The 19623-nt window shown below is 38.0% G+C and overlaps 1 protein-coding gene and 2 pseudogenes across 6 annotated transcripts in view; 2 read left to right on the top strand and 1 right to left on the bottom strand.

Annotated features, from left to right (window-relative positions):
* LOC133244688 (Krueppel-like factor 17) overlaps positions 1-19623 on the top strand; it is a 103252-nt gene that overhangs the window by 46381 nt on the left and 37248 nt on the right. The gene's annotated exons all lie outside the window — the stretch shown is intronic.
* Positions 5832-7289, bottom strand: LOC133244682 (dihydrolipoyllysine-residue acetyltransferase component of pyruvate dehydrogenase complex, mitochondrial-like; annotated as a pseudogene).
* LOC133245055 (non-histone chromosomal protein HMG-17-like) lies at positions 17607-19106 on the top strand (annotated as a pseudogene).

Raw genomic sequence — 19623 nt, 5'->3', positions numbered from 1 at the left:
ACTCTATCGACTGTAGCCCGCTAGACTCCTTTCTCCATGAGATTCTCCAGGTAAGAATACTGGAGTGGGTAGCCATGCCCTCTTCCAGGGGATCTATCTGACCCAGGGATTGAACCCTCCTCTCCTGTGTCTCCTACACAGCAGGCAGATTCTTTACTGCTGAGCCACTGAGGAAGCCCTGCAAAGGATTAGCTGCTGCCTAAGTATGAATCTCTTTACATTCCAAATGCAGCAGCAAGTATGAATATCTTTACATTCCAAATAGCAGTATAGAAGAGGAGTCAACACATGATGTCCTAAGGGATGGGCAACTGTCTTTGTAAATAAATATTTACTGGAACACAGTTATACCCTTTCATTTAGGCATTGTCTTTATGGCTGCCATCATGCTACAGTGGCAGGGTTGCAGTTATAGAGATAGTATAACTTGCAAGCTTAAAATGTTTATTATCTGGAACTTTAAGAAAAAGTTTCTTGACTCCTGATATAGAGCAAGAAAAAAAAAAAAAAGACAAAACTTATACTTTTAGCATAGCTAGATGACAGAGAATGCCCAAACTTCAAATTACCTGTAAGTAGAAAAGCAAAACCAAGTCCCAGTGAGGTCTTTCATGATTCTATTGCAAATCTTTGTGGAGAGCAAGGGCAGGAAAAACTGCAGAAAAGAAGAGGGGACAGCTAACAGCAGGTCAAAGATTGATCTAAAATTGCTACTGTGGGAAAAAATACTGAAAAAGAATCCTTGTGGATCAGAGCACCAACCATGGGAAGGGATATAAAAAGGCATTTCAGGACTAGGGAGGCAATCTCAGAAAAGCAATTCTTCCAGGGGAATAGAATGCAAAAAAGGAAGGGAGAAGGCACCCTTTGGAGTTTAGATGGTAGAGAGGAAAATAATCAAAAGAGAAAAATGTTGAGCCATGCAACGCAAAACAGAACCAAAAAAATTGCAGAATAAAAACTACCATCAAACACACCCATCCACGTTCAAGTATCTGTTCTCAGATTTTTTGGTCTCAGGACTTTGTTACACTTTTAAAATTTGAGTGCCTTGAAGACCTTTTGTACTTGTGGGTTATATCTACCACTATTTACTATATTTGATATTAAAACTGAGAATTAAAAATATTTTAGAAATTAATTTAAAAGCAACAATGTAGTATTTTTATGAAAAACAACTATATTTCTCAAAACAAAAAGTTCATGTGAAGAGCGACATTATTTTTACATTAAAAAAATCTCTTTAATGTCTGGCTTAAGAGAAGACAACTGATTCTCTTATACGTATATCTGCATTCAATCTGTTGCAATAGCATATCGTATAGCTTCTAGAAAACTCCACACACTAGTAAGATAATCAGAGTGAAAGAGGCAAATAATGTATTTGTACTGTAATGCAACTAGTTTTGACTTTGTAGCTACCTGAAAGATTCTGAGGACCTGGACCACCAGGGAAGTCCATTTTTGGTTTTTTAAGGAAGCTTCATACTGTTTTCCATTGTGACTGTTCCACTTTATGTTCCCTTTGTGGTGTAGGAGAATTCCCTTTGCTCTGCCCCTTCTCAAGCATTTATTATTTGTAGACTTTCTGATACTAGCCATTTTGACCAGTGTGAGGTGATACCTTATTGTGATTTTAATTTTCATTTCTCTAGTTATTAGAAATTTTGAGCATCTTTTCATATGCCTGTTAGCCATTTGTTTGTCTTCTTTGGAAAAGTGTCTGTTTAGGTCTTCTGCCCGTTTTTCTGATTGAGTTGTCTGTTTTCTCAATATTGAGTTGTATGAGCTGTTTCTATATTTTTTATATTAACACTTTGTTGGTTGCGTTGTTTGCAAATATTTTCTCCCATTCTGTAGTTTGTCTTTTCATTTTTTAATTTTTTTTTATTCTGTATTTTTGTGTTTTTTTTTTTTAACGTGGACTATTTTTAAGGTCCAAATTTGTTACAATATTGCTTCTGTTTTATGCTTTGGTTTTTTGGCCACAAGGCACGTGGGATCTTTGCTCCTCAACCAGGGATGGAACCTGCACCCCCTGTACTGGAAGGTGAAGCCTTAGTCACTGGACTGCCAGGAAGTCCCTGTCTTTTTGTTTTGTCAATGGTTTCTTTTGCTGTGCAAAATCTTTTAAATTTGATTAGTGCCATTTCTTTATTTTTGCTTTTATTTCTTTTTCCTTGGGAGACTGATCTAAGAAACCATTGCTAAGAATGGTTGATGTAAGAAACAATTTATGTCAGAGAGTGTTTTTGTCTATGTTCTCTTCAAGAAATTTTATGGTATGTCTTACATTTAGGTCTTTAAATCATTTTCAGTTTAATTTTTTATATAGTGATCAGAAATGTTCTATTTTTACTGTTTTATATGTAGATTGATTGACCATGGGCATATGGGTTTATTCACGAGCTCTCTATTCTGATTCGTTGATTTATGTGTCTGTTTTTACACCAACACATGCTGTTTGATTATTGTATATATGTAGTATAGTCTGAAGTCTGGGAGGGTTATACCTCCACCTTTGTTCTTTTTTCTCAGGATTTCCTTGGCCATTCTTTTCTTTTGCGGTTCCATATAAAATTTAAAATTATTTGTTCTAGTTCTTTGGAAAATGTCATGGGTATTTTGATAAGGATTGTATTAAATCTGTAGATTGCTTTGGGTAGTATGGCCATTTTAACAATATTAATTCCTCCTATTCAAGAGCATGGAATATATTTCTTTTTCTTTGAATCATCTTCAGTTTTATCAATGTTTTATAGTTTTCAACATATAGGTCTTTCATCTCCTTGGATAAGCTTATTCCTAGGTATTTTTTTAGATGCAGTTTTAAATGGGATTGCTTTTTTACTTTTTTCTGGTATTTTGTTATTAGTGAATAGAAATGAAATAGATGTCTGTACATTAATCAACTATCCTGTTACCTTGCTGAAGTCATTTATTAGTCCTACTGGTTTTTGTGTAGAGACTTTAGGATTCTCTATTTAGTATATTATGTTATCTGCAAATAGTGACAGTTTTACCCCTTTCTGTCCAATTTGGGTATATTTTATTCCCTTTTCTTGTCTGATTGCTGTGGCTAGGATTTCCAATTCTGTGTTAAAATGAACTGGGGAGAGAGAAATTATTGTCTTGTTCCTGACTTTAGCAGGAAGTCTTTCAGCTTTTCACTATTATGTTGGCTGTGGGTTTGTTGTAAATGAACTTTGTTATGTTGAGATATATTCCCCCAAACCCTCTTTGGTGAAAGTTTTTATCATGAACGTATATGGAATTTTGTCAAATGCTTTTTCTGTATCTATTGAATGATCATGTGGTTTTTGTCTTTCCTTTTGTTAATATGGCATATCACAGTGATTTGTGTATCCTGAGCCATCTTTGTGACCTTGGACTGAATTCAACTGGATCATGGTAAATGGTCCTTTTTTTGCACTATTGGATTGGGTTTGCTAATATTTTGTTGAAGATTTTTGTATCTACGTTCATCAAAGATATTGACCTGTGATTTCTTTTTTAGGATAATGTCTTTGTCTGATTTTAGTATCAGGGTAATGGTGACTTCCATAAAATGAATTTGAGAGTGTTTGCACTTGAATTTTTGGGAATAGTTTGAGAAGGATAGCTGTAAGTTTTTCTTTATATGTTTGGTAGAATTTCCTCAGCGAAATGGTCTGGTCCTGGGATTCTGTTTGCTGTTTTTGTTTGTTTACTTTTCTTTCTTTCTTTTTTTTTTTTATTACAGATCATATTTCACTTCTAGTAATTGGTCTGTTCAAATTATCCGTTTCTTCTTAACTCACTTTTGGCAGGTTATATGTTTCTAGAAACTTGTCTATTTCTTCTAGGTTGTCCAATTTGTTGACAAGTAGCTGTTCACTGTATTCTTTTGTCTGTTTGTTTTTTTAATTCTCTGGTATCAGTTTTTATTTCTCTTCTTTCATTTCTGTTTTGGTTGCATAATGAGGCATGTGGGATCTTAGTTCCCTAACCAGGGATCAAACTCATGTCCCCTGCATTGAGAAAGGGGAATCTTAACCATTGGACTGCCAGGGAAGTCTCTCATTTCTTAATTTGTTTATATGAGTCCTCTCTTTTCTTCTTGGTGAGTCTGATTAGAGGTTTGTCAATTTTATCTTTTTAAAAAATCAACTGTTGGTTTTATTGATCTTTTCTATTGTTTTTTTAATCTCTATTTTAATTATTTCCTCTCTGATCTTGCTAATTTCCTTCTTTATCTGGCTTTGGACTTTTTGCTTCTTTTTTTTCTAATTCTTTAAGTGGTAAGTTAGGTTGTTTATTTGAGATTTTTCTTGTTTCTTGAGAAAGGGCTGTATTGCTATGACCTTACCTCTTAGAACTGCTTTTGCTGTATCCCATATATTTTGTAAGTTTGTGTTTTCATTTTTGTCTTTGAGGTATTTTTATTTCTTCTTTGATTTTATCATTGACCCATTGTTTTTTTAGTAGCATGTTATTTAGTCTCCATGTGTTCGTTCTTTCCCCATTTTTCCCCCCTGTGTTTGGTTTCCAGTTTCAAACCATTGTGGTCAGAAAATATGCTTGAAATGTTTTCTATCCTCTTAAATTTATTGATACTTGTTTTGTGACTTAGTATGTGATGATCTATCCTAGAGAATGTTTAATATGCACTTGAAAAGAATGTGCCCTATGTTTTTGGTTTTGGTTATAGTGTCCTATACATAACAGTTAAGTCCAGCTAGTCCATTGCATCATTTAGGACCTTTGTTGTCTCATCGATATTCTGTTCTGATGATCCATCCATTGATGTCAGTGGCTTGTTAAAGTCTCCTACTATTATTGATTTAGTATCCGTTTCTCCATTTATGTCTGTTAGTGTTGTTTTATGTATTTAGGTGCTCATATGTTGGGTGTGTATATGTTAACCAGTGGTATCCTCTCGTGTTGATCCCTTTATCCTTATATACATGATCCTTTCTTTGTGGCCTTTGCTTTAAAGATGATTTTGTCTCATATGGCTAATGCTATCCTTACTTTCTTATCATTTCCATTTGCATGAAATACCTTTTCCATTCTTTAACTTTCAGTCTGTGTGTGTGTTTTGCCATAAAATGAGTCTCGAGTAAGCAGAATATTGTAGGTTCTTGATCTATTTTTTTTTTTTTTTGTATTCAATCACTGTCTTTTGATCAGAGCGTTTAGATAATTGACACTTAAAAGTAATTATTGATAGGTATGTACTTCTTACCATTTTAATCCTTATTTTCCATTGTTTTTTAGTTCTTCATTAATTTCCTCATTTTGTCTTTTCCTTTTGTGGTTTGATGATTTTCTTCTGTAATATGCTTGAGTTCTTTTCTTTTTGGTTCTTGTAAAACTTTTGTATGTTTTTTTTTTTTGTGGCTACCATGGACTTCAAGTATGTTGACCCGTAACTATCCACTTGCTTTAAACTGATAGCTGTTCAAGTTCAAACACATTCTAAAAGATCTACCTTTTTATTCCCCTCCCCACATTTTGTAATTTTGATGTCCTATTTCACATCTTCAAGTTTATGTTTTTACTGTTTATTATAGTTATAATCACTTTTTAAATTTTTTGATTATTTTTTGAACTGTGTACTGACTTGTTTAAGTGATCTTCAATTCTTTTATCTATTTACCTTTCCTATTGTGATTTTCCCTTTCTTTCTTTCTTTTTTTTAATGGTTTCCAGTCCTTTTATATGTGCATTAAATACAATAGGTGTGATGAGTCCTCCAGGAGTACTGACTGCAACACTGATATCAACAACATGATTCTGTCTTACAACTGTGTCCAACCATGAAGAATTTCCTTCAGGAACTTTTAAACATGCCAAAGCTGAAACTTTTATAATATAGTCATTGACGGAAATGTTGCTTTTTCCTTGTAGCATCTTCTTTTTTGTTGTCGTACCAACAAAATTTCTCCCATATTTACATCAATAGAAGGGTAATAATGAGGTATTGTTTGCTTAGATTGCATTGACTTCTGTGCAATGACTTGGCGAATGTTGGTGACTGGGATATCTGTGAAGACACCTGTAGGAACTGGAGCCAGTCCTCGACTTAGGGGAGGCACAGCGGCTGCTAGAGTGAGAGCAGTTTTCATAGGCACAAAGGAGTTGATCTCCTTCTTAATGATTCTGCCATCTGGTCCTGTCCTTTTTACTTGGGTAAGGTCAATCCCTTTCTCTGCTGCTAACTTCTTTGCAAGCGGGCTAAGGAGCGCTCTTCCCTTTAGTCCAGCTGGAGCAGCTGGCCAGTGGCCTGAAGGTGGATGGGCTAGCTGGTGTGCTGGTGGTGTTAAATCAGTTACTTCAGTTGGCCGATAGTCAGCAAACGCTGGTATACCTGCCTCTTTTTCTACAATGATACAGAGTGGAGTTCCTACAGGGACATCTCGTGTGCCTTCAGGGATCATGATTTTTGCCTTCTTCCTGCACTTTGAAACCTATAGAGGCCTTGACAGTCTCTATCTCTGCCAATAAATCTCCTTCGTTTGGCTCCTCACCCACTTTTTTTCCCCCCATCTCTGAACTGTGCCCATGGTCACGATGGGAGAGAGGGCAGGAAGAACCACCTGCATGTGAGTAGGAGATGAGCTATCAGGAGCCTGAGCAGAAGGTGCAGGTGATGGAGCAGCGGCGGCAGGGGTTAATGCCGGGGCTCCTTGTGGGGCAGGTGCTGCCAAAGAATCAAGTGTGTAATTTTTAAAGGTTTCCATGTCTTCAGGCTTTTCAACTGTGATACAGATGATTGCTCCAACTGGAACATCTCTGGTACCTTCAGCAACAAGGATCTTTGCCATATAACACTCCTCCACGCTCTCAAATCCAACAGTAGCTTCATCAGTTTCAACCTCTGCAATTAGTTCACCCTCATTGATTTTTTTCTCCTTCCTTCTTTTCCCAGCGGGCTATGGTGCCTGCCTGCATTGGAGGGAAAACTGAAGGCAATGGAATCTTCTGATTCGTGGGTAGGCTATGCCAGCGGTGGCTAGGCGATCCCCAGAGCTGCAGCAAGACGCGATTCCATGGTGTGGCCCAAGAGATGGGGCTCCAGCCGCACAGTGCGGAGACCCTGCCATACCCTGTGGTCTTGCTGCTGTGACGAGCCAGCCTGCAGGGTCACGCAAGGAGCTCCCGGCTCCTCCTGCAAGGCAGTCCACTGAGCCCCGAATCCTGTCCTTGGTGTATTTTGAGCCCGTCGCGCACAGACGCGCCACATAGTGCCACAGACCCAACATCCGAAAAGCAACATACAGATTCTTGCATCTTTTTCATTTAGAGAAGATCCTTCAGTATTTCTTTTAGGGTAGGTTTCAGTTCAGTTCAGTCCAGTCACTCAGTCGTGTTCGACTCTTTGCAACCCCATGAATCACAGCATGCCAGGCCTCCCTGTTCATCACCAACTCCCGGAGCTCACTGAGACGCACATCCATTGAGTCAGTGATGCCATCCAGCCATCTCATCCTCTGTCGTCCCCTTCTCCTCCTGCCCCCAATCCCTCCCAGCATCAGAGTCTTTTCCAATGAGTCAATTCTTCGCGTGAGGTGGCCAAAGTACTGGAATTCCAGCTTTAGCATCATTCCTTCCAAAGAAATCCCAGGGCTGATCTCCTTCAGAATGGACTGGTTGGATCTCCTTGCAGTCCAAGGGACTCTCAAGAGTCTTCTCCAACACTACAGTTCAAAAGCATTAATTCTTTTGTGCTCAGCCTTCTTCACAGTCCAACTCTCACATAGCCTTGACTAGACGGACCTTTGTTGGCAAAGTAATGTCTCTGCTTTTGAATATGCTATCTAGGTTGGACATAACTTTTCTTCCAAGGAGTAAGCGTATTTTAATTTCATGGCTGCAGTCACCATCTGCAGTGATTTTGGAGCCCCCCAAAATAAAGTCTGACACCGTTTCCACTGTTTCCCCATCTATTTTCCATGAAGTGATGGGACCAGATGCCATGATCTTCATTTTCTGAATGTTGAGCTTTAAGCCAACTTTTTCACTCTCCACTGTCACTTTCATCAAGAGGCTCTTTAGTATTGCTAAATTATTTTTTTCTTGTCTGAGAAATTCTTTCTCTTGCCCATTCTAAATGATAATCTTGCTGGATTATCTATTGTGGTCTTGAAGACTGTTTTTATTTGGGAGCATCCCTGTGCAGGCTGCGTGCTTCCCATGTCTTCGGTGTCAGGGTTGGTTTTGATATGGACACCAGCCATATCTTTTCTCAGGGTGGCTGGCCACCATCACCTTGATAGGGGCTGTGGTTGGTGTTGGCGGATCTAAAGCCTGTAAAGGGTGTGAGGCAGGACTTCTTCTCTGCTCCATGGCTGCTGCCATACTAAAAAGGGTGTAGTCTACTCCCCAGTTGTTGAAGTAGAAGCCCTGAGGGTTGAACTCAAAAAGGTTCCATTCTCCTTGAGGGCATGCTCTGCCCCCAAAGAGAGGAGTATTAAACACATGAGGCTCGTGTGCTCACAGAGAACTGATGTGTGACTTGTGTAGGTGTCTGAAGCTCTGCTCAGACACAGCTCAAGTTTGAGTCTCTTCACCTGTTGTGTTGTCCCAGATCTAGTGGAAGGCTGTGGCATGGAGTGGGTAGGGTCAGAGTACTCACTAGGCTGGGGCTGGGGCTAGGTTGGGGCATTGTGGCTGTAGGAATTTACATTGCTGTCTTGCTACAAGAGATCTGGGCTGCCTCTGTGGCAGTCTTCTTCCAGGATCTGTCTGCCCCAGGTCCAGTGCCAAACTGTGGCATGGCGTGGGCAGGCTGTTTGTTTAGCTGGGAACAGTGTTGGGAACAGGGACCTAGTGTGCTTGTTCCTAGCACTGCTTGAGTAAGTACTGACAATGGCTACTGCTTTCCTGTCTGGGCCACATCCCAGGGCCCTCGGGGGTGGTCTCTGTGTAGCTAGACCAAATATTTTCCCAGGGCCAAGTCTGCCCAGATCTTGCACCTAACTGTGGTATGGAGTGAATAGGGCCTGAGTTTTTGCCCTACTCAGACTGGGGAGTGTGGCGAGGCAGCTGCCAGTGTAAAACTCTCTCTGCCCTGTTTGTTAGCAAGCCAGCACCTGTGCACTCTTTGTGGGTAGAGTATAGGATTCTCCACCCTTCCATCTGTCCCAGTGGTTCTCCCAACAACCAAGGGGGCTTGCCTTCTTTGTATAGGACACGAGGACTGGGGTGCCCTGCTTCCAGGGTGAGGGTCCACCTGTGTGGACCTTCTTTTGATTTCTCTCAGAGTTGGAGGTCCCAACCTTATGCCTTTTTCCTGTCCTACCTGGTTGCATGGAAATCTTTCTTGCAGCTTTGGTTGTATAGGAGTTCTTCTGCCAGTTTCTGGCTAGTTCTCTAAGAGACTTGTTTCATGTGAAGATGTATTTTTGATGTGTTTGTGGGGGAAGGTGAGCTCCATGTCTTCCTACTCCACCATCTTGATCTGATTCTAGTGCTTTCTTAACATGATAAATTGTATGTATCTTAATTCTAAAATCAGCATCTTACTTAAGGCAGAAACACCAAAGACACTTCCACTAAGTTCAGGAACAGGCAAAGACGATCCTTTTCCTCATTACTGTTAACATTGGCTAACACCAAAGGCATAAATCTTTGCAATAAGACAAGAGAAATCAATTAAAGGTATAAAAATTGAGAAAAAAAAGTAGAACTAATTTTATTTTTAGATGATATGATAGTATTCCTGAAAATCCCTAGATAATAAATAAAACTAATTCATTTAGTAAAAGAATTAAATAAGATAACAGGATACACAATTAGGCAGATATAAGAAATCAATGTAGAGATGGTAAGAATGAAATTGAAATATTAGCCTCTTTAGTCTCCAGCAAGATGGCATATACTTGGCATGTTTGCTGACACTCCTTAATAAATCTGCAGTTGTTTTCAGAAATCTCAAAATAGTCTTCCCTGTAACAATCACAAAGTGAAGGAAGTTAAACTTATTGAAGAAGAATGAAATTATTTGCTGTCTTAAAAAAATATATAGGCATAAATGAGTATCTTGAGCAAATCATTTCTGAATTTTAGTTGTGATAGTTAAATCAGAGTTTTAAATTAAATGTCAGAGCATCTAGTGGTATTGAAGTACCACATATAAATGAAATTAATACCAAGCAAATCCAGTACATTATTGAGGTAGTCATAGTTTTACCTGTGGGTGCCAAACATAATTCTTTAAAAAAACAAGCAAAAATCATGTTATCATGTAAAGCAATTATCTTTCAATTAAAAAATTAAAAAAATTAAAAAAAATTTCCAGTTGCTTTAGCAGCCATGTGCAAGTCCTTGTATTAAATCATTTGTACTATTCTTTGCTGAAGTATCAAAATGCTTAAAACCATAGCCTGCCCAAGATTGACAGTAGGGCACTCACACTATTGGGATAGTTTAGCCAGTCAAGTTTTAAAGAAGACATAAAAGATGTTAACCAACAAAATTGATTAAATTTATGTTTTCTTTTGAAGCCTTTTATAATCTAAATGAAGAACAGAAAATTGCTCTTAAGGCAGTGTGTGTGCATGTATGTGTTTTCTTTTTTCTTTTTTTTTTTTTTTGTGGCATTTCTTTCTCTCTAATATATATACATGCATATTATATATACATGTATATATATGCTGTTATTTGAAGGAATGACTAGTTTGTGTTCAAGAACTGTCACTGCACTGAATGAGTTTTTCAGTGGTCACTCCTTTCCAACCATTTTCCCCCAACCATCTTAAAACTGTTTTTTAATAATGAAATATTTGAGGGAATTCTCTGGTGGTCCAATGGTTAGGACTCTTCACTTTCACTGCCAAGGGTGCAGGTTTGATCCCTGGTTGGGGAAATAAGGTCCTTCAAACTGCAGGGCGTGGCCGAAAGTTAAAAAAAAGAAAAGTACAAAGAGAATGAAATGTTCGATAGATTTAATTTGGAAATTGCTATTTTAATTTTATAAGAACAATTAACTAAATTTGAAATTTTATATATACTTTCATCTAAAATGGAATGAAAATGAACTACAGAAGTATTATTGCTTTAAATGATAGTTATTATTAATATACTTTAAAGAAGTATATACATTGTTTTCTAAAAAAGAATTGAAGGAAATAAGGCCAAAACCTGTTAGAAATATGAGCAAAAGACCAAAAACACAATTTACAGAAATATTAAAATGCCCTTAAACATATGAAAATATGTTCAACTTTACTCATAATAACAGAAAATGCAAAGTAAATATACTCTGAGATACCATTTCTCACTCATCAAACTGGTTAAAAACTAAAAATCATGAAACATTTCCATCGGTGAGGCTCTGGGGAAACAGATAGTCTTATACATTGCTGATGGGAATGCAAATTGGCACAACCCTATGGAGGAGAATTTACTGATATCTATGGAAACTGCATATGTATTTATCTCCTGATTCATCTGTCCCACTTATAGAAGATATGTGTCTAACAATATGAAAATATGGACAAGGTTATTCATGCCGCAATGCTTGACACTGCAAAATATTGGAAGCAACCTAAATGCATAGGACAGTGTCTGACACACACAAATACTAGGCAACTGTGAGCAAGAATCTAGATGAACAGATACAGAATAATTTCCAGAATGTATTGTTAAATGAAAAAAAAAAAACATGTAAAAGGGTGTCTACAGTAATACTACCTTTTGTGTAAGAAAGAATGAAAATAAGAAAATATGCATGTTTCTGTTTATTTGTGCAAAGAAGCATAGAATGGTGACAGCAGAAATGAATGAGACTGGTGACCCACACTGGGTGGGAGGAATGGGGTGGAAAGAATGTGGGGATGGAATTAAGGTACAGAGAATGGGAAAGCGGAGAGATGCTTTGCTGAGTACACCTGTTGTTACAGTTCTGAGTTTTGGAATCATGCTAGTGTTTTACATACTAAAAACAAAAACAAATAAAAAGCCAAAAAGAGAGGTGAAGCCTACAATGGAATACAAAGAAATAAATGAAACCAAATGTGTTTAAAATGAAAAACAAAACCACACAGAAGAAGAAAAAAAGAGCTAGTTCAGATAGCTTTTGAACACAGAATTTTGTGTACACATTCTTCAGTCAAATAAAAACAGAAATATGGAGTTCTGTTTAATACTAAGACCTGGTTTGTTTTTTGCAATGGTATGGGCTAGAGATTTTCAAACTTCTTTTTCTGTGTATTCCAGGATTGAATACATATACCAAGTTTCTTACTGTTGAAGAAGGAAGTTAAAATTGTGAAAAGAGGAAAGGTTAGAATGAACCCTGTGCTATTGAATTAAAGTTGGAAGTGTTGAAATAAATTTAGTTTGGACATATGTGTGTATGTGTGTATGTATATACACATTTCCTAGCTTGGTCCACTAAGAGGGTATAAAAACAGTAACACTTTTGTAACAATGAGCTCTTCTAGTGCCTAGATCTTGGTTTTTAAATCCACAATAAAAACAAAACAAAACAAAACAAAAAAATGCTTGTAGGTTGAACTTGGGAAAATACACATGAACTTGGACAATCTTGTTGTGGCAGGAATTAAGAAAGTAGTTAAAGAACGTTGGTGTATGTCAAAAGGACACAGGACGTAGATTAAAGTGGCTCCATCTGGCCAAAAATGGGACAATTCAAGCATCAGAATAAGTGAGAGTATGGATTAGAATGCATTGAGTAAAATAAGAATCCAAGAGTTGACACTGTTATACATAAATAAATAAAGAAGAAGAAAAAATGATTTCTTACAGTAGAATGCCAATTAATAAATGTAGAAGGATGAGGTAGTTAGGAATTAATATCTGGCAACCATAATAATAATAATCGTTTCAGGGAAGAATCCTCAAAGAACACTAAAACTAACAAGGGAAATTAGCATAGTCTCAAATATTCTCCCTACAAAGTACTGGTGGATTGTGAAAGGAAAAACAGTAACTTTAGCCTTCAAGTATTCTGGAATTTTCCAGCTATCCTTCTGTATTGATTTCTAATTTAAATCCATTGTTGTCTAAGAGCAGATATTGTATGATTTCTAGTCTCTTGCATTTGTTAAGGTATGTTTTATGGTCCAAAGTGTGGTCTGTCTTGTTCCATGTGAACTTAAGAAAAATGTGTTTTGTGTTATTGTTGGATGAAATAGCCTATAGATGTCAATTATATGCAGTTGATTGATCCTTACTCATAGATCTGCTGAATCTGTCCATTTCTAATAGAGAGATATTCAAGTCTCCCATGAGAAAAGTAGATTCATTTATTTCAAGCGTTGTAGTTCTATCAGTTTTGACTCATGTATTTTGATGCTCTGTTGTTTGGTGTATACACATGAAGGATTGTTATGACTTCATGGAGAACTGACCCTTTGATCATTATGTAATGCCCTTCTTTATGCCTGATAATTTTCTTGCTCCAAAGTCTGCTATGTTGTAAATTAATGCAGCTACTTCAGCTTTTTTGTTTTGTTTTGTTTTTAACTTCTTTTTTTTTTGTTTGTTTGGTTGTGCCACGAGGCCTGGGAGAACTTAGTTCCCTGAGCAGGGATTGAACCTGAGTTCTCTGCATTGGGAGAATGCAGTCTTAACCACTGCACCACCAGAGGAATCCCTACTCCAACTTTCTTTTGATTAGTGTTCGCATGGTATATCTTCCTCTACACCTTTAACCTAGATGTAGAGTAGCTTTCTTAATCCCATCCAGTGGGGAGCATCAAATGGGAGAACAGAACACAACTTCTAATCTCTTTCAAGTGTCTTCATACTCCTCTCTTGCAAAAATGAAAGTATTATATACCAAGAAAAATTAAACTGAGTCTCTTGTAGAAACACATATTTGCATTCTTTTATCTGTGTTGACACTCTGTCTCTTAATTGGTATATTTAGACCACTGAAATTTAAAGTGATTATTGATGTAGTTAGATTAATTTCTACCATACTTGTGACTATTTTCTATTTGTTATCCTTGTTCCTAGTTCCTATTTTTGACTTCCACTCTTTCTCTGCCTTTTCTGGTTTTTTGAGTGTTTAATATGATTTCATTTTCTCTCCTTCCTTAGTATATCAATAAAAATATTTTTAGCATACCAACAAATATATATAACAAAATTATATTTTTATTTTTTTATCTTTACAGTGAAGAGGTTTGTGGTGAAAGTTACTATCATCAGTAAAAAAAAAAAAAAAAGGACAACAGATGTCATATGTCTTCTGATATGATGCACTTACCTAGAGAAGGAAATGGCAACCCACTCCAGTAGTCTTGCCTGGAAAATTCCACGAACAGAGGAACGTAGGGGCTACAGTCCGTGGGATTGTAAAGAGTCAAACACGACTGAGCAACTAACACACGTGATGCACTGAGACAGGCACATCACTTCCCTGATTTTCCTGCCCCAAAGTGCATAACCTTAATTAGTTAATTCCTGCACATGTACTCAGTTGCAAAGTGTCTGTAACCTCACTCTGCAACCTCATAGACTGTAGCCCCTGGGGCTCCTCTGTCCATGGGATTTTCCGGCAAGAATACTGGAGTGGATTGCCAATTTTCTCCTCCAGGGGATCTTCCTCACCTAGGGATCGAACCTGTGTTTCCTGCATTGGGAGGTATTCTTTACCACTTGAACCACCTAAGAAGCCCTAATTAGTCATAAGGACAGCACAACAATCATACTCAAACCACTAAGATCTGGGTGTTGTTTGTTACTGCAGAACAGGGAGAAAATGTAGAGGATCAGCAGCTCAGCCTGGCGGTCATTGGTTTGGTGATGTCATTGATGGGCCATTTGGGTAATATAGACAGAAGAACTATGCATAGGTATAGATAGCACTCTAAAAAGACTGGCAAATCCATATTCACATACATACAGTCTCCGATGGCACAAGCAAAGATAAGGAAAAGAAAGTCATGATGGACATTGACATTTTACAAAGTAGAAAATCAAATTATTACATTGTGGACACTCCAGGCCATAAGGATTTCACCCCAAATATAATTAGAGGGGCTTTCCGGGCTGAGGTAGCTGAGATGTGGATACAGGCAGGAAAGGACTTTGAATATGGATCATGACCTCCCAATTCAGCTCCTAAAGAAACATAGCTCCAACTGCTCCAAAAAATCTTTTCAAGCTTACCCACCGCAAAGAGCTCAGATCCTCCTCTTCAGTAGTGAAATTCCTATCCCTAATGGATTTCCTGTGCTGTTACAGCGCTAAGCTGTAAGTGTAGCTGGCATTATTTAAAAATTAATGAGCGTCTTTTAAAAACAAAATACTGATGATGCCTCAAAGGAAAAAAGAAATCTGTTTTGTTAACTAACAGCCAGATACATTGATACAGATATAGACTCTACACTTTTTAAAATTTTTAATTAGGATAAAGCATAACATAAAGTTTACCGTCTCATTATTTTTAAGTGTACAGCTCAGTAGTGTTAAGTATATTCATATTGTTATGCAACCAATCTCAAAACTTGCAAAACCGAAACTCTATACTCATAAAGCAACTCCCTGTTTCCTCTTCCCAACCAGCCCCTGAATAGAACCACCATTCTATTTTTTGTTTCTATGGTTTTGACTACTCTGTGAAGTGAAGTGAAAGTCATTCAGCTGTGTCCAATTCTTCGCGACCCTGTGGACTATATAGTCCATGGAATTCTCCAGGCCAGAATACTGGAGTGGGCAGCATTTCCCTTCTTCAGGGGATCTTCCCAACCCAGGGATCGAATCCAGGTGTCCCTCATTGCAGGTGGATTCTTTAACATTAAGCTGAGCCACAAGGGAAGCCCAAGAGTACTGGAGTGGCTCGCCTATCCCTTCTCCGGTGGATCTTCCCGACCCAGGAATTGAACCAGGGTCTCTGCATAGCAAGTGGATTCTTTACCAACTGAGCTATGAAGGAAGCCCAAAATTCAGTTTTAAAATTTAGTTTAATTTTCCCCCTTTATTGAGCTATAATGGACATACAGCACTGAATCAGTTAAAGGTATACAGCATAGTAACTTCACATACATGTACTGTGAAATGATTACCACAGTAAGTTAACTTTCACTGCCTCAGTTAAAAACAATTGTTTTTCCCTTGAGAAGTTCTAGTCTCTTAGCAACCTTCAAATACACCACACAGCAGCGTTAGCTGCAGTCACCATGCTGGCCCCTACACGCCCAGTACTCATTTATCTTAGGACTAGGATTTGTACCTTTTGACCACCTTCATTGAATTCCCCCACCCTTTTCCTTCCTTTTTAAAGCTGAACAATAGTTCAGCTATACACCACATTTTCTTTATCCCTTCACAGACTCAAAGCTTTTGAGATATACAAAGTCTTTCCAAGGCTGAAGAGATACAGGCTGTTTCAGTGGCTATGTGACAGCTGCTGGGTGTGGATTCTGAATAGAAGAAAGAGGGGTCAGGATCTCTGCCAGCTCACCTAAATAGCCAGAAGGTTTCATCTCTGCTTTCAAAAATTCTGTTTACTTAAACTGAAGAAACAATGTGCAACTGAGATTTATTTTTAATGAGAGAGGGGGAAAGTTATGGTACTTGCTAGAAATTATGAATAATTATTCTTTTAGAAAAATTTAAAGTGCTAACCAATAAAGAAAAGGTAAAATTACCCTTTATGCTCAAAGACTGGATTTTCCTGTGAAATTTTAGTTAAGTGGAATTAAGTTGCTGAGATTTATAGAAATTCTGCCAAGTATGTATTAAAAGGTATTGAATCAAGGTGAAATAAGCTCTATATCCATCCAAACTGCAAACAGTTCCAGTTTTCTCTTTTGATTTGCAATTTTACATACTTTTAAAGGGAACAGCTAAAGTGAATTTAATTGTCAAAGTACTAGAGGGTTGACCTATACCCTTTTGTTCAGGTAACTGTGGGAGAAGATTGGCTGGAGTTTTCAGAAAACAGATTTTGGTGTTGAATGTAAGAGAGTCCCTCCTCTAACATGAACATTAAAAAAAAATTTAATTTGAAATCTGTGGAAGCTGTTTCAACAGTAACCAAGACAGAATTTCAGATATGTAAATCCAACTAATAAATATCTTTAGTTTGAACATTCAAAATATTGATGTTTATTCACCACATTCACAAATTATAAGAAAAATCATATGACAGTTTCAATAGACATAGAAAAAGCACTTGATAACATTTACTATCTATTCATGAACACTCCTAACAAACTAAGAATAGAATGACATTTCCTTAGCCTGATAAAAGCTGTTTACAAAAACCCTGTAGCAAGCAACAAAGCTTTCCTTTTGAGATTGGAACAAGACATGAATGCCTGCAATCATCGCTTCTATTCAGCACTGTCCTTGAGGTCATAGTCTGTGATGTATGAAAAGGGAAAAATGAAAAGACAAAGGACTGGAACGGAAGAAACAAAATTGGCGTTATTTGAAGACCCTATGATTTTAGGTATTTAAAAACCTTAAATAATGTAAAGATTAAATAAATAAAACAGCACAGTTGCTAGATATAAAACCAGCATTAACAAAATCAATTTTATTTCTATATTCCTGTAAGAAAACAAAAATTGAAATAAAAAACTCACAATGGTATTAAAAAAAAAAAAAAAAAGAAGTCCTAGGAATATGTCTACCAAAATATGTACAAGACCTCTTCAGGGAAAATGGTAAGACTGTAATGATAGACATTACAGAAGATCAAAATAGTTTATGTGCTGCTGAAGTGGGCACTACAGAAGATCTAGAGAGACAGAAAGACATGTTTATGGATTGGAAGAATGTATTTAGTCTCTTCAAATAAATTTATGGATTCAATGCAATCCCAAAGAAAATGCCAACATGACAAGTATATTGTAAAACATTTGTGGGAATGTCATTGGATAGGAATTACCAATGACGGGAACAACGAAGAAGAGGGAGGAGTGATCCGTGGACTAAACAAAACCCGTGCACAACAGCATCCCTGTGTGTCTAGCACCTAAGTCCCTCTGCCATTTTGCCCAAGAGAAAGACTGAAGGGGATGCTAGAGGAAATAAAGCCGAGGTGAAGGACAAACCACAGAGAAGATCTACGAGGTAATCACTAAACCTGCTCCTCCAAAGTCAGAGCCCAAGCCTAAAAAGGCACTTGCAAAGAAGAGAGAGAAGGCACCCAAAGGGAAAAGGAGTGATGCCAGCCAGGATGGGAATAACCCTGCAAAAAATGGAGCTGCCAAAACCGACAAGGCGCAGAAAGCTGAAGGTGCTGGAGATACCAAGTGACATTTCATGATTCCATCCTATTCCTGTTTCCTCTCCCATTCTACCTCCACTCTCATCTCCATCTCTGTACTCCTCTCCTCAGCTCCATTCCCCATCCCTACAGATCCTTATTTCCATCTTTATTCTCATTCCGATCCGTATCAAATCCTCAGATTCTATCCCATCCCCATCTCTATCTGGTCTCCATTCCATCAGCATCTCCATCTTCATTTTTGTCTTCAGCTTCATTCATCTTTATCATCAGTTCCCGCTTCTTCCAGGGTATATTTCTACCCTTTTCCACTACCCATCCCTGGTGATGGTGAATCTGTCTTCATTGCCATCTCCATCTTATCTCCAACGCACCCCATCCTTACTCTTTTTTAAAAAATAATTTATAAATGCATTTACTTAGCTTCGATTGTGCTGGGTCTTCGTTGCTGCTCACGGGCTTCCTCTAGTTGCGGCGAGCAGGGGCAACTCCTCATTGCAGTACACTGTGGTGGCTTCTCGTGTTGTGGAGCCCAGGCTCTAGGTGCACGGGCTCAGTAGTCGTGGCACATAGGTTTAGTTCCACAGCATGAGTAGTATTCCCCAATCAGGGATCAAATCTGTGTCCCCTGCATTGGCAGGCAGATTCTTATCCACTGTATCACCAGGCAAGTCCATTGTCCCTATTCTTATACATTTCCTTTCCATCATCTCTTCCTCTAAGATGCAAATTGAGGAAGATTCATTAAGAAGTTCTAAAAGTCCAATGGAATGTTGGGGGTCTATGAGAGTTGATGATCCCTCCATATAAAATTTCCTCCTCAGTTTCCAGGTGAGAAACCTCAAAAGAAATCACTCAAGTTAGATTTCAGATAGAACTCCACTGTTCATGGTGTGTTTAGGGCAGGGTAGGGACCAGGACAGAAGTTGGAGGGAGTAGAGGAGAGGCAAGGCATCTTCAAAGAGATGTGAAGACACAAAGAGACATGTCAGAGAACAAAAGAGGCAAAAGAGAAAGATGTGTATGGAGTAAGAGATCTCAAGTGCAATTTAATCTGAACCTCTTTCCCATTCCCTTCCCCGCTCTCCCACAGGTCACGCTGTGATACAAGGAATTCAAAGTAGAAAAAGTGAAAGTAAGTGTTAGTTGCTCAGTCATGTCCGACTTTTCAACCCCTTGGACTGTAGCCCGCCAGGCTCCTCTGTCCATGGGATTCTCCAGGCAAGAATACTGAAGTGGGTTACCATTTCTTTCTTCAGGGGACCTTCCCAACCCAGGAATTGAACCCGAGTCTCCTGCATTGCGGGCAGATTCTTTACCAACTGAGCTATGAGGGAAGCCTAGAACATTACTTTTACTAACAATGCTTCTCCGTTTTTCCTTTTGATTCTTTGTTTTGGTTTCTGGTCAAGTCTGTCTGTGAT

The sequence above is a fragment of the Bos javanicus genome, chromosome 3 (genome assembly GCF_032452875.1).
Source record: "Bos javanicus breed banteng chromosome 3, ARS-OSU_banteng_1.0, whole genome shotgun sequence".
NCBI lineage: Eukaryota > Metazoa > Chordata > Mammalia > Artiodactyla > Bovidae > Bos > Bos javanicus.
This window is presented reverse-complemented; position numbering and strand designations above follow the sequence as displayed.